The sequence below is a fragment of the Vidua chalybeata genome, chromosome 1, assembly GCF_026979565.1.
Source record: "Vidua chalybeata isolate OUT-0048 chromosome 1, bVidCha1 merged haplotype, whole genome shotgun sequence".
In the NCBI taxonomy this organism is placed as follows: domain Eukaryota; kingdom Metazoa; phylum Chordata; class Aves; order Passeriformes; family Viduidae; genus Vidua; species Vidua chalybeata.
Window position 1 is genome coordinate 106,097,762 of NC_071530.1, and position 23,406 is coordinate 106,121,167.

The following is a 23,406-nucleotide window of genomic DNA, read 5'->3' on the forward strand; positions in this document are numbered from 1 at the left end:
CACTCCGGCTTCCTCCTTGAGCTGCAGCAGAAGCACGGATAGCAGGGATCAGACAACACTGCAACAACTTGGAACTAACAAGGCTGAAAGACACTGACTATGTGAAAATTTGACTCATAAAGTCCTTTTTTTTAACTCTAAGACCTTTCACCTTCTGTTTCCTCTGCCTTTTATAACTGCATAAAGTCTTCTAGGGATCTCTTCCCGTGTTTCTTGTCAAGGAAGCTGGCACCCACTGGGGTGTGCCCCCAGCAAAGCTGATCTAAGGCATCCATGGGTGCACAGAGGGATGAAAGGACGTGATAGGAAAGCAAAGGGAGCAGCGGCACCCAGGGCTCCCGGTTCCCAGGGTGATCCAGGCACCTCACCCAAATAAGCGTGAATGTGGACTTCAAAAGGGTGCGGATGGACTGGCTGGGAGGGGCTGAGGGGGCCGGGCGGGGGCAGGCGGTCTCTCCTCCCGCAAATTTTGGCCGGGCGGCCTCTCCCCCATCTCCGTCGCAGGAAGCATTTGAAATATTTCCAGGCTGAAGTGGACCCAGTTCCCCCGCCACTTGTAGTGCTTGGCAAACAGCGGCGGCGGCCCGGCACATCCCGGCCCGGCCCGGCGGGAGGGAGGGAGGGAGGGAGGGAGGGAGGGAGGGAGGAAGGTGGGTGCCGGCCCCCCGCGTCCCTCCGCGGCCCCGGAGCCCCCCCGAAGCTTGGCGTGGGCGTGCGCCTCCCCCAAGTGTGTGTTTTGGATGAGGCGGCGCATCAGCTGCCTGGTATCAGCGCTGCGGCTCCGGCGGGGCGGGATGGAGGCTGAGCAGAGCCAGGCTCGGGAGGGTCAAGTACAGGTTGCTGCGCAGGAAAGAGCCGGGGGAGGGGAGCCTGGGTCACTCCTCTCGCCGCTGTCTCTCCCTTTCTCTTTTTCCGTTTTTTCCCCCCGTTCTTCCCCCCCGCCCTCCCCAGCTACTTTTTTTTTTCCTACACCCCCCCCCCCCAACCCAGAAGGGGATGTTGGGACTATTCCATCAGTGTGGTATGTCTGTGTAAACATCATTAGCTCCTATGAGCTGACACGCTGGAGATTTTCATTTCTTCTTACAAATCGCTCCCTTCCACAATAAAAATACCACGCATATTAGGCTGGATATGTTCGGAGGGAAGATGGAGATGTTTATTCTCCTTTGATCTCTCACAAAGCAAAAAGTCATGGCAGAAGAATAGCACTGGAGACGGGAGAGGGTGCGGGTCTCCCAGAGGGCGCTGGGCAGCCTTGGGGCTGTGGAGTGAGGGCAGGTCCGACGGCCTCGCCACGGCCACGGTGGGATGAGCCAGAGCTGTGAGGCTCAGCACTGCCTGGGGGCACCATCCCAAACTCCTGCCGGCCCAGCCAGGCCCTGGCGTTCAGCAGGGCTCTCCAGAGGAGCTCTGATGCTCTTACTGAGGCAAGGCTGTTTGTGAAAAAACTCATCTCGAGAGTACTTCTGGAGAAAAATCGCTCTTAAATTCTCTGGGGTGTCCAGCTGCCAGTGGGGTTACTCCACGCAGGGAGCTCTGCACGCGCTGGGCTTGGCTGGGCTCCGCTCAGCAGAGCTCCATAGAGCCCAGCAGAGCCAAGCCAAACGTGCTATCTCTCTTGATCCACTCCTTATCTCTGGGAGCAGTTGTAGCAAGCAGGGAGCTCCAGCAGAGAAGCTTCCCTCATCCACTTCCCCCTTCTGTCTGTTTGCCCTGGCAGAAAAGCAGCACTTAGTAACCAATCGATGTCCACACCCTTCTTCTTCCAAAGCCCTCTTCATTTCCTTTGCCTTGATGCCTTGGTGGGTATTACTTGCTTCCCTCTCCTTAGTCATATTGGGGTGGGGGGAGCAAACTTGGTGGGATATTCTCTGTGGAGCAACAATAGAATCCAAGGCATACTTGCAGCTGAATTTAGTATTGCAAGTTTGTAGGTAGTTCTTTTTTTACACAAAACATGAAAATGGACCATGTTAAGGGCATGGAAGTCTGAGGGAACAAGGCCTTTCAAAACAAGACTCTGAGATGTGCTGGGCTGGTTTCTCTAGCTGTGCTTTGCCCGGCTCACCAGGAGAAGGCAGCAATCCCCGCACAGCATGCGGGAGTCCTCACTAGCCTTTGCGGTGAGACTTCAGCCAGTTTTGCTAAGTCCTACATCCCAAAGGCAGTTTTGGTCCAGAGATCCACCCAGATCCCAGACTTCTCAGGCTTTCTCTTTTTGCCTTTGGTAATGTTTGCTTCTGCCTCTTTCTAGTGGTATGTGTATACGCAGCCACATGAACAGCCCTAGCCTGAACAGTTAAGGCTGTTCACAGGGGTCAGGAGTACGGATGCAGGTCCAGACTCTGCTGTTCCCACCTGACACCTCTGTGTGAGCAGGCAGCCCTGTTGCTGGGCCGCTGCACACAGTGGTGCTGGCTCAGTTGCTAGCACAAAGCTGGCAAACTCCAAATGTCAGCCTCTTCCCCTCCACACGGCCGATGCCCTTCCAAGAGCATGGATCGCGAGTGCTACCGTGCAAATCCATTAGTCAGACTGCATTGGGTAATCTTTCCTATTTGTCCTCTGGCATTTTCTTTTCGTACCTCAAACCTTCTCTTCATAAATCTCAGGGATGAAGATGTGGGCAGAAACCCCCCTGTTCCCTTGTTCCCTGTCCAGTCCCCCAGTTCATTGGCTCAGTAGCTGGGTAGGGTTGTGTCAGAGTATTCAGCTCCTTCCTCCCACACACTTACAGTGATTAATCACTGAGGGCTTAATGAGGGAGCTTTGTTCAGATGCCGTCTTTTCCCAGACAAACTGAAGTAATTTGTATCAAGAGCAACTCAGGAGAGGTTTTTCACAGGTCTCCACACACATACATGGTTGTGTGAAATGGAAAATCCATGGCTGCAAGATAGCTGGCTGCTACTGCAAAGGAGTTTTGCTTTCAGCTCTACCTATGTATTATATGGCCATTATACCATTACATGGTATTTCATTGCCTTCAAGACCTCCATTTTAGAGAGTCAGCTGGCTAACTAAGGATAGCATTTTGCCTAATAAATGTCAAAAGTCAGAGGTTGAAATGGAGTCATCACTTTTCCAGTGTCTGAGAATCTAGCCCTCATTCTTTGAATACATTCATATGCCATGTGATTGCAGTTGCAGGACCAAAAGGCCTGGAGCCCAAATCATGACCAAATAGTGAAGGAGTTAGGGATCCACATTTCTCAGCCAGACATGAAAAGCTGGAGTCTTTCAATCTGCACAGAAAAATAAATTATGAAAAAAATTCGTCAATTAGGCAGAACAGAGTCATGAATTCGAAAGCCTTGTTTAATTCATGTTATTCCTTTTATCCAAATAAGTACAAATGGACATTTCAAAATGTAGCTCTAACCACCCAGGAGAAAATGCCCATTTCCAGGTTTGGAAGATCTGTTCTCATGTGGCCATACTTGTGACTCCTTTGAAGATTTTCCTAGAAGATAAGTGTAGTCATTCCAGCATCCCTAATACATTAATTGTGTAGATAATGCTAAAATTTCTAGGCTGTATGATTTTAAGACATCTGTTTTATAAGACCAGACGGTTTCCTTCCACGGTAGGACATGGGCTGTGACTTTACTAACCTGGCTCTTGCACATCCCACTGCTAGTGTCAGACTGTTCAACCCATTGAATGATCCCATGGGCTAAATGCCTTTACAGCCATGATAAGATGTCAGTTTTTCAGTGCTGGGCATCTATGAATGACATCGTGAAGAAACAATGTACCCTCATTTTTAACACCGGGGATGCCTGAATATCTAAAAATTATCTTGAGTGAATAAGAAGTGTTCACTGGGTTTTTTTGTTGTTTGTTTTGTGGCTTCTGCATTTATTCAATATTAATAGCTTAACAAATAGTTAATTAGTAGAAGTCTGAAACAGTAAATTTTTTAAATAGTATTGATGGAAAGGCAATTTTAAATTCACTTACGCTGCCAATCACAGCAAAATAAAACAATATTTAGTTTTTCCTAATTTGGGCTCAGTGAAATGAGCTGCAAATCTTTAGGCAGACTAATGAGATCAAATCTTGGATCGCAACATTTTTGTTGATTGTGATTTGTTGACCAAAGTTTCTTAAAAGCATGCAGAAAATGGTTTTTAATAAAAGATCTTAAAAATCTCATAACTCACAAACAGAATTAGCCAGGCCCTCTAGAAAAATTATTTCAGTGAATTCTTTGCCTGGACATAATCCCCTTCTCCTCCTCCTCTTCCAGCAGTATTTTTAAAGTGAACAATCACAAATTTCTTGGGTTTTCCTTTCCAGAGGTTTGAAAAAGAAGTTCACAGAAATAAGTGCTTTTTTCTCCTCTTAATTTTGTACATTACTGTGAATTCCAATATAATATATTGTGATTGAAGTGGGCTCATTAGGCAGAGCTTCTGTCATTTCTGTTCCCTAGATTAAGAACCCCTGGCCGTTTCTCCTGAAAAGGTCGCTAGTGTGAACTTTTCAGGCAGTGGAACGTCTTGTGGGCAATTCATTGTGCTGGCCACAAAGCAAATTGTAAAGAACTAAGAAGGCTTTTCCCAAGGCTAGCAATCAGCACGTAGCTTATGGAACACAAAAATTATGGGACATTCAAAAACTAAAATGGAATATTTTAAATGTGTTTTTTTTTCAAAATTATAAGAACATATGTCAAACATGAAATCTAATAATCTTTGCAATACATATGTGAAAAGCTACCAACTCCCATTTAGAAAGCTGCCTTCCAGTGATACTTTTTTTTTTCAAATCAATGTAGATGCAGAGAGGCTGTCATGCCATTTCCCCTTTATAGTCTTTGAAAACTTTTGGTTTGAATAAACCATGTACAGAATTTCAGAAATCACGTAGGAAGACAATGATAGGCTATGCAATATTATCATCATCATATGCAATTTGCACTGTGATAATGGCCTTTTATATTGCTGAAATAGCATTGCTGCTTTGTGTTTACTGAGCACATATCAAAAGCAAACCTTAGAAATATGGTGCAGCATATCCCATTTGTGAGGTAAAACCCCACAAGTGATGGGAAAAGAAAAATTGCAATTTTCCACATCTGCCTACCAACATCTCAAGGCAGCAGCTGAGATAAAGCAAGCAGGAGAAAACTGCATCCATAATACCAGGGTGTGCTTTGCAGATCTGGATGAGAGACTTTCTCCATGTTTCATCCTGCAGATGCACAGCCAGTCTGAGTGATCAGCTGGAAGTGGGAAAGCTCTCTGTTGCAAGCAGAGCCCTCGAAATGACCCTCACATTGTCCATGCTTGGGAGCTTTCTGCAAAGATCTTACCCCACAACTGCTGTTTTCCCTAAAAATACACACACTTACTTCCTTCTATTTGCAAAAGATGCCGAGAAACATGCTCAGGCATTAACATCAGTTTGACTCTTCGGGGAATGGATGAATTCACTGCTTTGCTGCAATTACTAAATACAACTTTCTTCATACCATTTACACTTTGTCTTGCCCCTACGTGACTCTGGTCTCATGTCGGACTCATCAGACTCAAAATGGAAATATAAGGTGGTGGTGGTGGTAGTATTGTTGGTGATGACAAAACTCATCCTGTGCACTTTGGAGGTGGCAAAAAGGTTACTTTTATTTTCATTAGCAACATTTGTCAGGGCAAGCATTACTTGGGATTGGTGACAGCAGTGTCTGAAGTCAGTCCTTTGGGCCCCAGTCTCAGTCTTCTACTTTGCAATGTCTGTCCTAATCACTGGTGCAACAATTTTTAGACACCCCAGATTTCCCCATTAAATGGTCATAATTGGTACTTTTCAGGGCAGGCAGCGCTCAAGCACCTAGAAAACAGCTGCTGGCTGATACCCTCCGTGTGTGCGGTGATTTGCATGTCCACAGCAGCCCCGGGCAGCACTGCGCCCGGTGCTACTCCAGTCCCAGCGACAGTGCTGCTTGAAGAGGTGTGACTTTTTATTTAGCTGCCCGGACAGAAATGGTAAGTTACCGAAACTGCTCCTGCCCAGATTCCTTTCCAAGTTGTTATCTGGACTGCTGGCTGCAAACACCAGCGCAGAAAGCATGGCTAGGTGATCATCCTTCTTCTCCCAAGCTCATCATTTTTTTTTCTCTGTAAAATTTTGCTCACATCTAAGGCTGTTTTAACATTTTAACTGTTTGAAGATTTTTCACTCCTTCATGGAAATCAGGCAAATGTCATATGCCAGCTGTACTCAGAGGTGACACCTCCTCCTATGGAATTTCCCTGGCATGGCAAGGTCTGGGCGGCAGAAAGAACCCACAGCCACGGGAGGCAGAAAAATGACCCAAATGGCCATTTCCTACTACACTGAAAGCTCCTTTTGCTGCTTCACAGCATGGCTCTCCAGGTGCAAACAACCTGGCACATTAAAGCCAGCTGGCAAAAAAAGTGATGTCCGATGCAAGTGCGACACATCGCTGCTTCTCTGTGTGGTGTACCAGAACAGTCGGGTGGGAATTTAGACTTAAATTCAGCTTTCACTGCTTTTCAGTGACTTATGGTGATTCTAATGACAATTTGTTTGATTTGAACTTATTGTTTCCTGGGTTTTCATTTTGAGAAGCTTGAGAATTGCTCTTTTAAGGAGGAAAGAGTGTATGTTGTTATAAATGGCACTCAAGGATGACACACGGCAGCCACTTTTCCTCCCTCCTGCATCAGCTTCCCTCTGTGGTCTCAGTGATGGCAACTTAATGCTTGTTAAAACATTATTTCCTGGATTGTTCCAAATGTTGTTTCCCAGGGGAAGAAATACTAAAATAAATAGAAAATGCTTCTTTTAAAAAACAAACAACATTTTCAGGCAAACAAACACTAAAATCTGCCACATTTGATTATGCAGACAATGGAAAAGGGAACTGATACAAAAGTTTGGACTTAATTTTAAGCAAAAAATAGTCCTGTAGAAGGGTTGTAAGGTGTAAAATGACAGGGTATCTCACACTATAGTAAGTCCAGGTCCAAGTGGAATTATTTGCAAAGGGTATGAAATGCCTCTGCAGTTAAAATGAGTTTTTTTTCACAGCAGAATCAAGGCAAGCATCCTCCATCATTAAGTTTTTCTAAGTTCTCACAAACAATTTCACTGCAAGTACAACACAACCTTGAGAGCAGTCCTGGAAGAAATCCGAATGTCCAGTTCTCAAAACAAGATTTCAACATGCGTCACTTCCCTCCTTGGATTATTTTGGCCAAGGGTGACAGGATCAACCAGAATTCCAGGTTACAGTTCATTAGTCCATGACAGCTAGATTATCGCTGTCTGCAAGTGGGGCAGTTCTGGCCATACACATCAGGATCTTTTAAACATTTCCAAGGGTACTTATCTTGATGCCGTTTTTTGTGTCTCTGAACAGCAATAGAAACAATTAAACCTAAGCTGTAGGTGTAATCAACTAGTTAAAAATGGAACATTTATAAATTATAAATTCTGCCTCCAATGTGAAATTTCAGATGGGCAAAAGAAGGTACTTTCAAGTCAGGCCTCAGAAATACACTTTCAGACAGAGCTGAGTTATTTAGTACAATTTGGCTTGGGTTTGTACTAGGCTGGGGAATCAGAAAAAAATGTGCTTTAAAATCATCCTGAGTTAGTGAAGTAAATTATCAAGAGAATGGGTGACTAGTCACTGGGAATGCTTTACTCTGAGAAATGGTGAGTACTCCATTGATGTAATCAGATCAAGGCTGGACATCTTTCAGGAAGGTTTTGTGTCAGATGAGAAGTTATTGAGCTCAGCTTATGATTATTTCTGCATCTGAATTTGGAATGGTTGACAAGAAACCTGAAAAAGTGATGACAAAATGTGAAAGCAGGTTACTGGGGTTCCTTTTTTCATCTCTCCACTTGCTCTCAGCTCAGCGTTGACTCAATAGTGCTGACAGCAGTAAAAAACTCGCTTATTAATTGTCAATGAAATATCATTTGAAAATGCAGTCTTCAAACAGAAGAGGAAAAAGATGATTTTACATCATCATCATGGCTATCACCATGTGTAGCTGCACTGGACTGATCCAATTATCTCTTCTGTTGTTAAAGATGTTTTAATTTTAAGGAAAACTGTTCCCATCTTAGAAGAATTAAAGTGCAGCCTGGAAAAAAAATGTTCACTCAGATAAGGAAAAGACTGCTGGAATCATCACAGAAAGTAAACTCTGTATTTCATTTAACTCTTTTGCCCACATTCCCATGGGAAATGTGTAAAGATGAGAAGCAAAAATATAAAAAATATACAGAAAATGACAAAAAAAGTGAAAAGAGAAACAGAAATGATTTGTATAGATGAAAAATACCTTGAAATGTAGGAAGAAACAAATTTTTTACCCCCCATTATCCCCAGGCATTACTCTGCAAAAACAATACAAAAACATTTCAGCCTGTTCTAGCAATGACTTTGTAGGGCTGACCCCCACACTGAAAGCCAAAGCAGTGTCTATGGCTCAGATAAGACAGACACTTTTGAAGGCAGCTTTTTGCAAAGGATGAATTCTATTGTTCAGATAGGTTCATGTGTCCCTGTCTAAGATGAGACAGACACTGTAGTGCCATCTCAGCAGCAGTGTTATGTCTGAAGATGCTCTTTCCTCGTTTTGGGTGCATATCACCCTGGTGCTTATCACCAGGTTTGTTGTGGGGCCCACAGTTGTGGGATACAGCGCAAACTATACCAACAAGGCAAAGCTTTGCTTGCAGGGTTTTAATGGTCTTTACATTTACACAGTTTTAAATATGCAGACAGCATGGAAGAATGGCATTTTCTCTTAGTGTCATTTTCTGTAACAGCAGGACAAGTCAGTATTCAATGACAGAATAAAAAGCTGCAGAGTTAGACAATAGGCGACACATGGACTTTGTTTTAGTTGGTATAACTCCAAAACTGTATTCCAGAGGTTTCTGAATTCTTCCAGTCTTAGTAGCTCATGCTGACAAATGTGCTTGGCACATGGTTAAGAGATGCGGTTTAGAGTCACACCTCTGTTACCAGGTCTCCAAACACATCAGCTCTCAAAGGTGGACTCATTTCTTCATTTCCCTGATGCAGACAAGCTATAAGAGCAAGATAGAACCATGGAGTTAGTTCCACTGAAAGAAGTGGCCCAGACTTTTGTGGTCAAAGACATAGAAGCTGCATGGACTGTCTGACTTCAGGCAGAGGAACTCACCACGTGCACCAGAAGCATTCGAAGCAATACACAGCTATCACAATAGGCCGAGTTTCCAGGGATGTGTGAAACACGTGACTGCTTCAGGGGAGATTTAAGGTATCTGTTGATTCCAAGGAGGTCTCAGCTTAGTCCTTCTTCACTGCTTTGCAGCACATTGTGAAAGCCCACAGGACTGCCCATGCTTCTTCAATTGTGTGTTCTGTCCATGGTCTTTGCACCCCTGCCCAGAAGAGCATTACCAGCGAGGTAATTGCCTGAAGCCAACAGCAGGGTTTGTCTTGTCTTCCATTCATTGCCACAGATGATTCTATACAATCAAGGGGGCTTTTGTGGGTGAACAGGACTTGCATAGACCATGTTAATTCATGGAGATTTGGGGAGTTTGTATGCCTGAATGGAGTCAGAAAACTCATAATCTAGGGTCCAGTCATCATTGCAAAATACATGGATGGAAAACACATTTTAGATTTCAAGTAATCTAATACTCTAATGTAGCTTTCAGAACCATGTTAACATAAAGCCCATATGTATATACTGCTAGGGTAACATTCTTTACACAGCATTTATGACTGCATCTCTATTTTAAATAGGATGGGAAATTATTTACTTCCTCTGGTTCTCATTCCCATCATTGGAAATGTGTGTGGAGATCCCAATGCATTCAAAGGACGGCGCATGAGATCCCAACTGACTTCAATGGATGTTACATGAGAGCTACACAATGGAACCACCTCCCAGAGGATTGCACAAAACAAGGCCAAGGTGCTGCTGGATCTTAGTCCTCTCCTGCACTAATTTTTCTCTTCTTTTTAATGTTTCTCCTTCCACAGCTTTGCCCTCTTTGCTTTCTGAATTCTTACTGGTACTTAAACATTGCCTTTGGTACTGAAACTGGGCCCTGATCTTATGTGAAAAAGAAAGGGAACCCTCTGAAAGAATAACCCAGTTGTAGCACCAGATAAATTAGAAATGCTCTCTGCTGTCATTCAGCAGAGCCATGTGTAGACAGCAAATTTTCACAGCTATTAAAAAAAAAAGTGCTATGCAGTGCAACCTTGCCATCTGGCTCCTAGTGCTGGATTCCACTACAGTGTGCTTCTTGAGATTACACTCATCTGCCAGCCTCCCCCACACCTCCCAAAGCACTTAGGAAAACTCTTCTGGGAATAGAAAGTGAATTATTTTATTCCAATCACCATGCAGCTAACTATACATGGTAATTAAATGAGGAGACATTCTCCTTCTGCCATTGGAGGCAAAGGTTTTCTTGCTAGTCATAAATAATGAGTGCTCATTGGGAAAATGAAGCTGAATGAATTGGGAAAATGTACTGAATAAACTGGTATGTTATCATGCTGATGGCCAGGCAAAGATAATCAAGTATTAAAACAGAAAACAAGGATAAAATATTCAAAGCTGAGGCTTCTTATGCCATCTTTATTGGATGCAATTGTTCCAGATGATCACAAGCCTCTTTAAGCTCAGGAGAAAGGGGGAACATTCACCTCTGATTTAAACAGCCAGCACATTGCACTGGGAATGATTGTGGTTTGCTGGGAGACCTCACCTCCTACAGACAAGGGAGTAGCTTTAATAATCCCAATGGCCTCAGCAAACTTCAGTATAAAAGTTTGCAGGATGAAGCCCTAAGAGCTGGCAAGGTGCGGAGCTTTCCTGTGCAGTTCCTGTGGTCAGTCTGGGAAATACCAACATTCAGGCAGAGAGGAAAGTGCTCCTGCTTGTACCAAGCACCACCGACTTCAGCTGTGGGAGACCTGCAGAATGCAAACTCCCCAGGGGCACCCACTCACTTGGCAGCTGCCCTCTCCTGTCTACAGTCCCAGATGACTCATGCTCTCCTCACTCTTTCTCTGCTGCCTCCTCGATACTCCCTCCAGGCTCCAGACAGTTTGCTGAGCTAGAAATTCCCAACAACACACCACGGTTCATGCAGTTCTGACCCCAAAACTGAAATTCCCAGATGGCTCAAGCTCTTGTTTTTTCTGATCTGAAGGTTTAGCTCCCTGACAACTCAAATGCACCCAGTCTTTTTTTAGCACGCATTTAAAAAGCTTTGATAATTTTCATTCACCTGTAGCTCCTGTCTCAGTGTCAGGACTGCCAGCTGTAAATGACAAAAAGCATCATAATACATGTGCTCCTAGCTCTGTTCCACTCTGCTGTCATGATGCTTACTTGAAGAATATAATGAACTTTTAATTTAGTATTTTGGAGCCTTAGAATAAACCAAAGGACTTAAAAACTCAAACAAGCCCCAAACTAAAGACACCAAAGATTCTGAAAAATTCCCAGTACTCCTGGATCTTAGCATTTGGTTAGCCATTCAGTTAACAGGAAATTGGAAATTTCTCCTTAGTTCAGCTGCTTCTCATTCAAGCTTAGAACTACATAATAATTTGGGATCCCAACTTGAATCTAAAATTTGATGACTCCCCCTAGCTTTCTTGATGGCCTTCCAAAGTTTTCTGGACCTAAAATTTCTTACGTATAGCTCCTAATGGAGGAATTCCTCACTGAGTCCTAAATTCTTGCTTGGATTCTCAGTTGTCTCCAGTTATTGCTCCCGAGACTGAATTTATCTTATTTCATAAATAGAGGTCTCTACTGGCTCCTGCTCATTGGTTGATTTTCCTCAATAGCTAACACTCCCCCATGGTTTTGTACTCTACTTCCCAATCTGCCAAGTAATATATAACATGTTATTCATAACTCCATCAGTGTGTTTTGATAGACCAGGTCATTGAATATCTTTGGTCCTGCTGATGTCACAGATCTGTTAGTTTGTCAGGCAAACAGTCTTCCACTTGCCAAGACTTCAAAGTTTAATGATTAAAAACCCACTAGGAGAACTATATATCCTTGAATTATTTTTAAACTGCTCCTTTTCTGAAGGATACAAAGTTCTATGAATTTACACCATTTGTAACTTTGGTACCTGGCAAAATGAACTGCCCTAGTGTGTCCATCTTGTTAGCTTGGTGTGTTTCTAAGCTCATTTTCAACATCAGACTCAACCACCCTTAGCACTCTGAGTCTTCAAGATTATGCTAAAAAAAGCATTAACTTTCAAAGTCTGCATAAGAGAAAGCCCAAGCCTGCTTGATGTAGAAGGGCTGGAATTCCCCCTTTTTCAAACTACTTAGCTCTACCAGGCTCTGCCATGGCCTGACCTCAATCACTACCGAGCCCAGCAAAATGCAGTGACATGGAGTGGACCCAGGCTACAGGCAGTAAGAAGAACAAAAAGCAAGGGTATGACAAGCTCTGGCTCCTGCTGAAGTCTACCCTCACCACTTGCACAGCTGACACTTTTCAGTGTCCCTCAGCTAGTTGTCAGCATTGCTCTTTCCGTGATACCCCTGCCGACATGAGAGCGTTGGGGTAGAGCAGGAGCTAAGAACAGAGACTAGACTACTGATAGTCCAAACTTGGCCCTAATCTGGTGCCCTGTGATTCACTCACACACTATTGTTGCCTATTAATAATATGCTTTTTCCAAGACACAGAAAATGAATTACTCATAGATAAGACACTGAAAATAAAGTCTTGTCAGCACTGTATATTTAGAAAGTGACTGTGGGACAAATCCAGGTCAGTCCTCCATTCAATATAGAGTTAACACCTGAAAGGATTTGCTTGCTGCAGGGGATGGTACCTGCCAGGGCTCACCCCCAGATTGGGGTGACCCCGAAAGATGGAAAAGCCTCTCCTCCAACCCGTGCCTTCAAAGAAAGACTCAGTAGTCTTCAGTCGTCCGGTCTCAAGGTAGTTGATTGTATGTTATCTAAAAGATTTTCTTCCTGAACTGCTGCAGTCCATTCAGCAGGTCAGACAAAGGCACACACACACACTCTCACACACTCTCTCTGTCTCCCCAGGGGGCTGGTGCCATCTTTTATATCATACATTATGTGTTAAATGTTTATCGTTTTTCCCCAATGCCTATTACCTATACTGAATGGTGACTTTCTACTCTAAACCAATCTGTGAGTGCCAACATCACCAAGAACATGGGGGATAGGAAGGAGAAAGAAGGAGGACAGGGCACGCCCAAATCCCTCCATCTTAGAACTTCTGACCCCCATGTACAAAACTCAGACCCCTCTGTACAAGGCCTAAAACCCCCCTGTACAGCACTCAAAAATTCTTCCTTTCACTTTGTGACTACTTCTACTATAATATCTAAACTTTTGTGATTTCTTGTTCTTCCTGCAAGGTTGGTAAATTATTCCGTGGATCAGATTCAAAGCCACAGGGGTTTCCAGCTGCATGCCAGGGTCTCAGAGGCTTCTGACCTGGACCTGGAACATCCAAGAGTGTCCGAGGGACATTCTGGGTTCCAACAGGTACCCAGGAGTACTCATCACCTTTCTCTCTTGCCATACACCAGCAATCTGGACCTTCATATAGAATTCCACAACATGGAGACAAAGCAGAGAGATGAGAAACCAACACTTTTGATGTTCTCATTCTGACCATGGACAGTGAGTTTCCTGCAGTAAGCCAGGAGTTTCAGAAGTTTATTGATGCTTTCCTGGACTCCTGCTCACCTCTTTTCCTTCCTCCATCGCTTTCACGTTCCTTCTCTCCTCCTCCAGGAGGGCAGAGAGGGAAACAGGACTTCTGTATCTTCAGCAGCAGACATCTACTGAACTGATTTTCCCCAAAGCTTATGTATAGGTTGAATTTCAAAAGCAACATCTAAAGAGCTGCTTTGTCTTCTCAGAGGAGTCTAGAATTTCTATCAGAACCCTTGTCAGGGATCACAAGTCTATTTTCATCTCAAGGTAGACAATTTTTCCTCTTCTTTTCCTCTTCTTCATCTCTGCTTTACTAACTTTTGAATCATGCCAAGCTGCATGCAGTATTAAACTGAATTTCTGAAGAGTCTCAGGTCTGCGTAAAGTCTATGCATCAAGGCAAAGGGTATGTGAGCAAATGTAGATCTGGTAGATCTTCTGGGCTGATGGTGCATTGAGATTATGGTGGAGATGTGAAAATATCAACTAGCCCTCCGGATTGCAACTGGGAACACATTTCAAGTCAATATAGTAAACTATTAATGCTCTTGAACAAGCTATTTGTAGGATATCAGTGAAAAGTCCTTTCTAAGTGTTTTGCCGCTCCTGGGCCAGAAAGATGAACTCAAAATAAAAAAGGTAAAGAAAGGCAAAGAGGGCAATCAGGGAATAAAGAGCACTTCTTCTGAGAAAAGCCAACTTGGATGAGCAGGAGAACTCTGAGAAGGGGAGCATTTATATATAAATGCAGAAGGTAAGTACCATGAAAGGGGAACATTGATTTCGAGTAAGTGGTAATGCTACTCCCTTTGGCAGTAGGGCCAGATCCTGAGTATCTCAGACTAGGCCAACATGATAGGAGCAACTTCAGAGTAATTTTTAAGTCCAGAAGTGCTGAGTGCCTGAGCCTCAGCTGAACCTCCAGGTGTGGAGTGAGTCCTGCTTCTCTTCACTTCCCAGCCTGCCCATCCATCTCTGCGTATGGTAGATTTTGCTCACCAGCAGCAACCAACAGCTCTCTGCTCCTGACTTCTGGCCCTTCAGCATCCCATTTCTTTCCTTTACTCTGAGTGATGGTGACTGATCATGACCTCACTAAGTCTTTATATCCTGAATAAACATATGGCTTCCAGACTAGCCAGTGCAGCCTGCCATCCTGTGGCACTGGGGACAGCTGATCACTCTGCTTCTTCAGCCCCAGGTGTAAATCCTGCTGATCCATCACATGTTGCAAAAATTAATGTTAAAAGGCTTTTTTTCAAACATCCTTTCACAAACAGTCAAGGTAGGTGGTGTTCTGCTCAGCAAATAGCTTTATATCCATGCCATTGCACAGTTTCTCTTTGTACATGACAAGAGATTGATAGTGTTTTGACATTATGGATTGCTATTGTGACAACACCTAAAAATGACAGTTGGTTTGTATCCCAGACAATTTATAAACATTAATTGCAGGAACATACAAAAATCATGTACTGTATTTACCAGAAAATGTGAAGAATCCGTCTAAGATCAACATGCTGTGAGTAACAGATTCCTCCAGAAACAACCACAGAATGTAATAAGAGGAGTATTTCTGACAGAAATGCAATTCCTGAAAATTGTGTCCATAGAAAGTAATGTAGCAAGGCTGGGAAACTGTCCATTTATGAGTGAAGTGTCTTTCCAGTGACAGTGAGACTACTGAAAGTTAAAAATAAAAACTACATACAGAAACACCTTACTGGAATGTATATTAATTTAACTTCAACCAAACTGGGAATTCATTCCTGCTGCTTCTTTGATGTGGCAATAGGCAAGTGAAAGAATGTTCACAGTTTATGCACTTATCTCTGGGAGAGGCAACCCTGAATTCCTTGTGAAAATAGTCTACTTTTGTAGTGGGAAATCCTTTTTCACTAAATTTTCTTTGCCTGGATTTTCTGTCCATCTCATGCTCAGAAAGATCTAATATCCATATAAATTAGAGGGACTTTCACCTACCCATGGCCAGTTATATATCTGCACATGCAATGCCAGCTCCAGACATTGAGCCTGGGTGCTTTGGAAAGAAAGGAGATGCAAACCTAGTGCTTGTGAACTGACAGGGCAATCCCAAGAAGTAAGCAATACTAGGCACACAGACTTGTCCTAAGCAGATGTGAGCTGCTTCTGTGATAGAATTATTATTGGAGTCCTTACCTGAGAAGTTAAGACCTTGAGCTGTAAACGTATTGAGATACCCACCTGCCTCTTCTGTACCATGGGCAATACCTTGGCACCTCAACAGACTGTTGCATCTGAGCTGTTGTCAAACCCTGCAGATCTCTGGGTCCTTTAGATACCTTGATGACCCTTATGTCCCTTGTCTTGCTTCATTTCAGGTGACACAAGAGCACCTTCATGCAAAAGTTGTCCTAGAAGAAGCTCGAAGAAATTGATGGTGATTTCTGTATCCTCAGCCAGTGCATCCAGCCACATTAACCATCCTCCTCCTTTCATTTCTGCTTCACAGGGTGGAAAAGAGAGATGTCCTGTGCAAGTAGGCTTAGAATACAGAGGATTTCTGCCTTGGGAATTTAAGATGAGGGAGGAACCATCTTTGCCAAAGTAAACCACATCATACACTCCTGTCCCGCTTCTTGCTTCATTTTACTCTTTGCTTAGGCAAACACTTGAGTCTGTTCTAAAAACTCTTTCTTGCATATGTGTAGGTCTCTTTTTTTACACAGGGACACCAAGCACTGATTCATGACTCAAGTGTAAGCAGGACAGACACTGTAGTGTCCCTGAATCTGCACCAATTTTCTTTGTTTTCATGTCATCCAAGGCACACACCTTATTTTTCACACCTGACATGACTTTAAATAGTGGTGTTCAGCTTTTCCATATACATTGGCAGGGATTTTCCATGGTTACCTGTCCAAACCTCCACCCCACAAACAGTGCAATAGCCTGCCCATATTTATACATGCAAGATATTTTGGAAACATTGACCTTACCATGAGTACATGGCTCTGAGGAGCCCCCAAGAAAAGGTGGCATGAACAAGCTGCTCCTGTCTTTCCCAAAATTTCCTGGGGGGCTGAGTGAGGAGCCAGCATGTGTGAACAGTCTGTGTCCACTCAGAAAGCCTTTATTACGATTCCCAGGTATGACTGATACTCACCTGGAAAGATGATGTGGTCCCTTCACAGCAATGACCCAAATGTCCTGCCTTACAGTAGCCCACGCGAGCCCCTTGGGCAGCAGGCACAAGAACCAGTTTTAGCACTTTGTCTCAGCTGTCAGCACTACTTCAAATTACCCAGATTACTTCGGATTCTGATTTAGGCAGGCCTTGGACTTCTGTCCTGAGACAGAAAATAAGGTCACTTTGGATTTTGCAACACAGAATTGATTTTAACCTGTATTTTGAGACAGGCAAGGAGACACTTTGTTCAATGTCTTAGTTTTCTATGTAAACCCCTCCCCCCAGCTCCATCCCAGCTTCTCCAACACTATTTTTATCTGAAAAATTCATACAGAGTGAGGGAATTTCAGGTTTCTGCTCAGTGGATGCTCAGTGACCTCCAGCTGCTCTCTGGTGTTTTGGTGAGAGGTGGGTGGTTTTAGGGTACTAATTAATCCTCCTAAACTGGAGCTCCGTGCCCTGCTTCCACAGGGGAGCACTCAGGCTGTGGTACAGCCCGGGGGACAGAGTGACAGAGGATGGCAGCTACAAACCTGTAATTTCATCAAAGGTAGAGCAGAAAAAAAACCCCAAAACCAAACAGCAGGATAAAAAATTCAAGTGTTCCCTCTTCAAGATCTCGCTGCCACCAAAAAATCACTAACCCCGGCGATTAAATTCACATCTAAAAGAGTGCGCTAGAGCAGTAAAGACGGGCTAGTGGCTGGCGTACATTTTCCTCAGTGCGCATCCCCTCCTCGCCGCGGTGCCAGCCCCGCGCTGAGCTCCCGGCGGGCGGGGAAGCCGCGCCGGGGCTGAGGCTGCTCCGAGCGCCCTCGTGTGCCGGCCGAGCCCCGCCGCTCCCCGCCCCGCCGCGCCTCCGAGCCCCGGCCCGTTCGGGTGCCCTCCCGAGAGGAGAGTCCCGGTCAGGGCTCCCGCTGGGCGGGATTGGCATCAGAAGTCCTTTTCCCTGCCAGAAGGGGCATCAGCAGCTCGCCCGCCCCGTCTTGGTTGATTTGTGTCTGGGAAAGGAAAATAGAATTAGTAAAAGGTAAAGGCGAAATAAAGCAGTAATAAAGCCAGCCCTCCTTTCAGAATGAAGAAACCAAAGAGCATCTCTCTCTTGCTTGCAAACTCCTGGTGCTGTGAAGCTGAGCTTAAACAATTCATTTAGTTAGACTAAAATTCAGTTTCATCCACACCTCCACCCCAGTCTTCTCAGTGGCAGTGGATTTATTTGCAGAATAAGAATACAGGCTGTGATTATTTTTCTTAGGTTTGTTTGAATTTTTTCACCTTGAAGAAGGTTGCTTCTATTGATCATAGAACTGCCAACACACCCATACAGCAGAAAAAAAGTATGAATTTTTGTTCTTATTAGCAGTCTTCATATTAAAATCACAGCAAAGCAAACACAAACCCCAGATATGAAATATAAATAACAAACAATGCCCAGATTGGAAACTTTCTAGAGATTACATTAGACCCTGGCAGGGCCCCTGACTCTGTCAAAGTGTTATCTTGAGATTGTCAATGCATGCTTCAGGGTAAGAGTGACTTTGTCCCTGGAGACCCAAGGGAACATAACAAGTGACATCAGTCATATTTTGGAGACTGCAGAGCCTAGTGTCGCTAAATGTCAACTAAATCTCTGTACATGGCTCTCTTCAAAGAGTCATTCCTGAAGTGCTGAAAGGTGAGAGGGACTAACTAAGCCAATTAAAGAAACATTTACTAAGTAGGGGAAGGACACAATGATGTACAGACCAGGTACATACCTATTTTGCTTCCCTTCAGTTTCCATCAAGACCAAAGTGGGTGGGAAAAAAATGCCCCTTTACCAGAGGTAGGACATTGACTGACGAAAGGCAGGAGGCTTATGCCAAAGCAATGGCCATTTCTTTTTACCCTAGAGTTGATGTTCTGTCTGTTCCACCTCAGCATTCCTCATGAGCCAGAGACAGCACACCAGAGACAACACACCAGTCTGCCCAAACACAAAAATAAAGCACTAGACAGGCTTCTTTGGGAAAAGCAATGTAACATGTGAAAGAGTAATTGCAACTGGAATTTACAGGAATGCTAGCAGTCATGTCATCAGGTCACATCCTGATCCTACTCACTTAATTGTAAATAAAGAGCAGTCCTGGGGATATGCCAGCTATGGCAGCTCCTTATTAGGCCTTTATTCGTAAATCTGATCTCTTCAGAAATAATTAAGTGGAGTGGCATTTTATGGTATTAAAAACAAACTTTTGTATTTTCTTGGTGAAACCAGCATTTTTCCTTTTGCAGAAACTGACTCATGTAAAAAGTATCCACGAAGGAACCACGCAAATACACTCAGGGGTACAAATAGACTGGGCTTTGTCAATCAGACCCCTGCCACTTTACAGACAGGACAAAATTTAGAGCAAAGCAATTGCATAGTTTTGAGCACCATGGAGGGATGGAGGCAGAGGTGTTCTTGCAGGTCTAGCTGAAGCAGTTAATGAAACAAGCCCTTATCCTCTGCCCCTGCACAGGGGGTTACCATTTCCACATCAGGGTCTGGCTGGGCAAAGGGACAGCACATCCGGAAAAACCACCAGCTCTGCTCAATTGAACTAAAGTGACTTGCTGACTTTGCCCTGAAGCCTATTAGCACCAAGTCTATTCATTTGGCTCAGCTGAGGGCATGGCAATCCCCCACCCAAAGGCACTGGCAAAAAGGAGACAGTAATATCTAAGTTTAGGAAAGCCCCTTTTCAAAAAAATCGTGAATCTGAGCTTTAAGGGAAGAATTTACACACCGCATCCTTATCTGGGATCTGAGTTCAAGGCTGTTTTATCTCGGGTGTTGGTTCAGTTGGGTGTGGAGATAAGTCCAAGCTGTGAAGTTTGAATCTGGACCAAATTTCTCCATGATTTGAAAGTGTTTGGTCCCATCATTTTGGAAAGCGCTTGTTACTTGGTCTTTTAAGCTCAGCAGCAGATACAGACATTCTAAAAACAGAAATAAACATTAGGAGGTCACTGTAGCTGCATCCGGCTGAACCCTCAACACTTTACAGAGTCACTAATTTATAAAGAAAGAAGGAATAATAAAGCATAAACAATAACTGAAGCACACCCAACATTTCAATCGGCACAGTGCACTCATTGTGTAGCTGCTATAAATACATTCTGCTAACGCAGGAAGTTTGGGGCAAAAACAAAAGCATAGGCAATTAGCTATCCTTGTTGCAACTACAAGACATTTGACAAAATATTGCTTGATATTTGAAAGCATGTAATTAAAAAATATCTCTATCAAAACTGTTTGACTATCTATCTATCTATCTATCTATCTATCTGTCTATCTATCTATCTATCTATCCATCCCTGTGGCAACACCACACCATTAAGTATAAACTATAGATTATAGGCGACTTCAGGCAACCCAAGAGATAAAAGACCTGGGGTAGAAAGCAAAAAATATGGAGAGAGATGAAAGCTCTGTTTAGTCTGTACACACTGTGAAAATAAAAGATAGGTCTGACATTTGGAGTCATCATTTCAAAGGGCCCTTCCTACTACATTCATAGAAAATTTGGCTTCTTGTGATAAACACCTGAGAAGTTTGGCTTCAAACCTGCAAATGTTAAGCAAGGGAAAAAAAAAATTTAAACATAGAGTTTGTTCTGAGCCTGCTGAATTCCATGGAAGAGTTTATCAACATTGTCTGGCTTTTGTTCAGGCTTAGAGTCATTATTACAATTACTGACAAGAATGCAATACCACAAAGCAAGGTTTTGCAGGCGAACAAGTGCTGCTAATCTTTTTGCTGCATCTCAGCCTTGATTCTTCTTCTAGGGATAACTTTGCTATGCAGTCATCTTGTTTCTCTTGGTTGACAAAAACGTCAACTATTGGACATACACCATATTACACTCTTTATTAGGTTCATTTTACACATATATTGGCACCATGCAAACTCAGTAGGCAAGTGTTTGGCTTCATTTTAAGAAATGTTAAAGTGATAAAATTCAGCTGAAACGGAAAGTATCCAGACTGTTTTTTTTTTTTTTTTTTACACTTCTACAGTGGGTAAAAACACGAATGTGAATTGTAGTGAAATAGCAAAATGGAAATCTTAGGAGAGGAATACAGTAGCAAACCCAGCTAATCTCCAGTACTACAATCTTCCCAGGACCATAATATTTCAGGATCTCATGAGCTTTAAATAATTTATCTTACATTCCTAGGAGCTAGGTGAATAAAAGATCTGTAGGTGTCAGGCATTGCCCAGGATGTTTGTGGTTGAACCTTGGTCTCCAAAGCCCTCAAGCAAGGCTCTCATTCTAGACTGTGCTGTGAGGATCCTGGAAGAAGTAAAAGCTGTGTCTCACTGCTTATTTTTACTTTAGGTTAAAGCCAGGGGAGAGGGAGCTTGCAGGGTAGGACATGACCAAGGCCAGGAGGGCAGGAATTATGGAAAAAGAATTATTGGAAACCTTAGAGAAAATCTAGCACAAGTATGCAATATTTTTCTTTCTGTTTTCCTTGCCTGCATTTGAAGCAGGGTTGAGTGTTTCGTTTCTTTGTGTGTGGAGCTCTCCCCATGCTGTACTTTCCTCTACAATGATTTACAAACTGCTGTCCTCTGCTTCATTCTCCTTCTTGGGGAGATTGCCAGTCCTGTCAGCATTATCCTCTGACACTTTGGTCCAGAAATATTTCAGGATCAGACATGCTTTCCTTGCTTTTGCTGCCTATATTTCTGGTCGATGAACCAGACAATGCTTTGCACTTGACGGTTTGATGCCAGTGCTGGACAGGGATGAGTTAGCAGCCACTTAGTCTGCAGAGTATAGTACCAACCTCACTCTACAAACAGTAGCAAACCTGAAAATGCAGGGAAACAGGAAGCCTCTTGAAGTGCAAACCATTCCCTTATTCAGACCTTCTGGCTGTAGCTGCTGATGGAAAGGAATTTGCAGCAGGAATTGCAGATCAACCTAAATCTCCAACTAAATATAGTCTTGCACTGGTTGGGGGGAAGGAGAGGAAATATGGCAGAGAGGAGGAGGGCCAGGAGTACTCTTAATACACAATTCCCATGTTGAAAGCAGCTAGGCATAATTAATTAATTATGAGTTTTAATAGCAGGGTTTATGTGTTTAGATTCTCTCTAAGTTGAAACATGAGAGATTCTGTATCCAAAAGACACATTATATAGCTGTGCATGTTACAAAAAGAAAACACGTGTGAGTACCAAATATTACTCATTGAACAAAAATAAAGCGAATGAGTCATACAAAACAGCTCTACAAACAAAAGTTGCAAAATGCCTGGGAAAACTTAAGTAATTCAATTGCTAGGCTCATGTGGTATTCCTCTAGCAGGCCTGAAAAACTTATGGGATGCCAAGGGGACCTCAGTGTTAACTGCAGAGGAAGAGCATGAAGTGTAAGGGCTAAGTGTGCATGATAGGGTCATCTTTTCCCCAGAGAACATGAAACAGCTGAACAATGTGGTTTCAGCTCTCTCATCTCTTAGACAAACTTGACTTGCAAGGGGATGTAGCCAAAATCATGGATTTCCTGAAGATCTTGGGCAGGAACAGGCTCAGGGGAAGAATGGAAAACGTGGGATTTCTATTTTAGCTTTTGTCAAAAGAATCAGGAACATAAAAACTGATTTCATTTCAGCAGAATAACAGAGTACCACCAGAAATACTTTTGCAAAGACGTGATTTACGACCAATGTTCATTTTGACAGGACTCAGCTCTGTCTAATCCTATGCATCATTTGACACTTCCAGTGTCAGTGCAGGGTTTGGAGAGTGCTCAGGGGCTAGTGAAGGTCTCAATCAAACTTGAACCCAGGATGGCAGAGTTTCAGGATTAGAAGACCTCCAGACTCTCAAAGTTTTTCACTGTCTCTCTTAAGGTATCTTCATGTATCATCTCCCCTCTGGTGTGACCTCACCAACCCTCTAAAACTCCTATGTCCTCCTGGATTGTGGCAGATTAATTCTGTGAGAGGTTTTACTGGAACTGCCGGCTAGAGCGCTAAAGTCCAAAGAGTTTCTGAAATGCAAACCCTGCCTTGACATGTACATAAGAGCTAAAAGGTACTTCCATCTTTACCATTTCCATGTCCATTCAGAAGGGAAAACTCCCTCAGAATCCTCGTAAAGTCTAGGAGGCTTGAAGAGTGAATTTTCGAGCTAGTAGGGTTGGGTTGAATTTGGAACTAGTCTCATTTGTACACCACTTCAGAGTTTCAGCTTGTCTTTTGTATGTCACACAAACATAAACCGTCACAGCAGTGAGCTATATGGTTGGAATTACACTGGAACTGAGACTGTCTACATTTAAAGTGTCAGAAACTGCAAGTCTAAAGTTCTACCTTACACAAGTAATTTTGCTGGCAACGTGATGCTCACTATCTGGAACTGTAGACTGCTTAATGTGATGCTCAGCTTAACGCAGTGGTATGAAATATAGCAAAGGTGACAAAGTTATCTCTGCCCTTGTTTATTGCC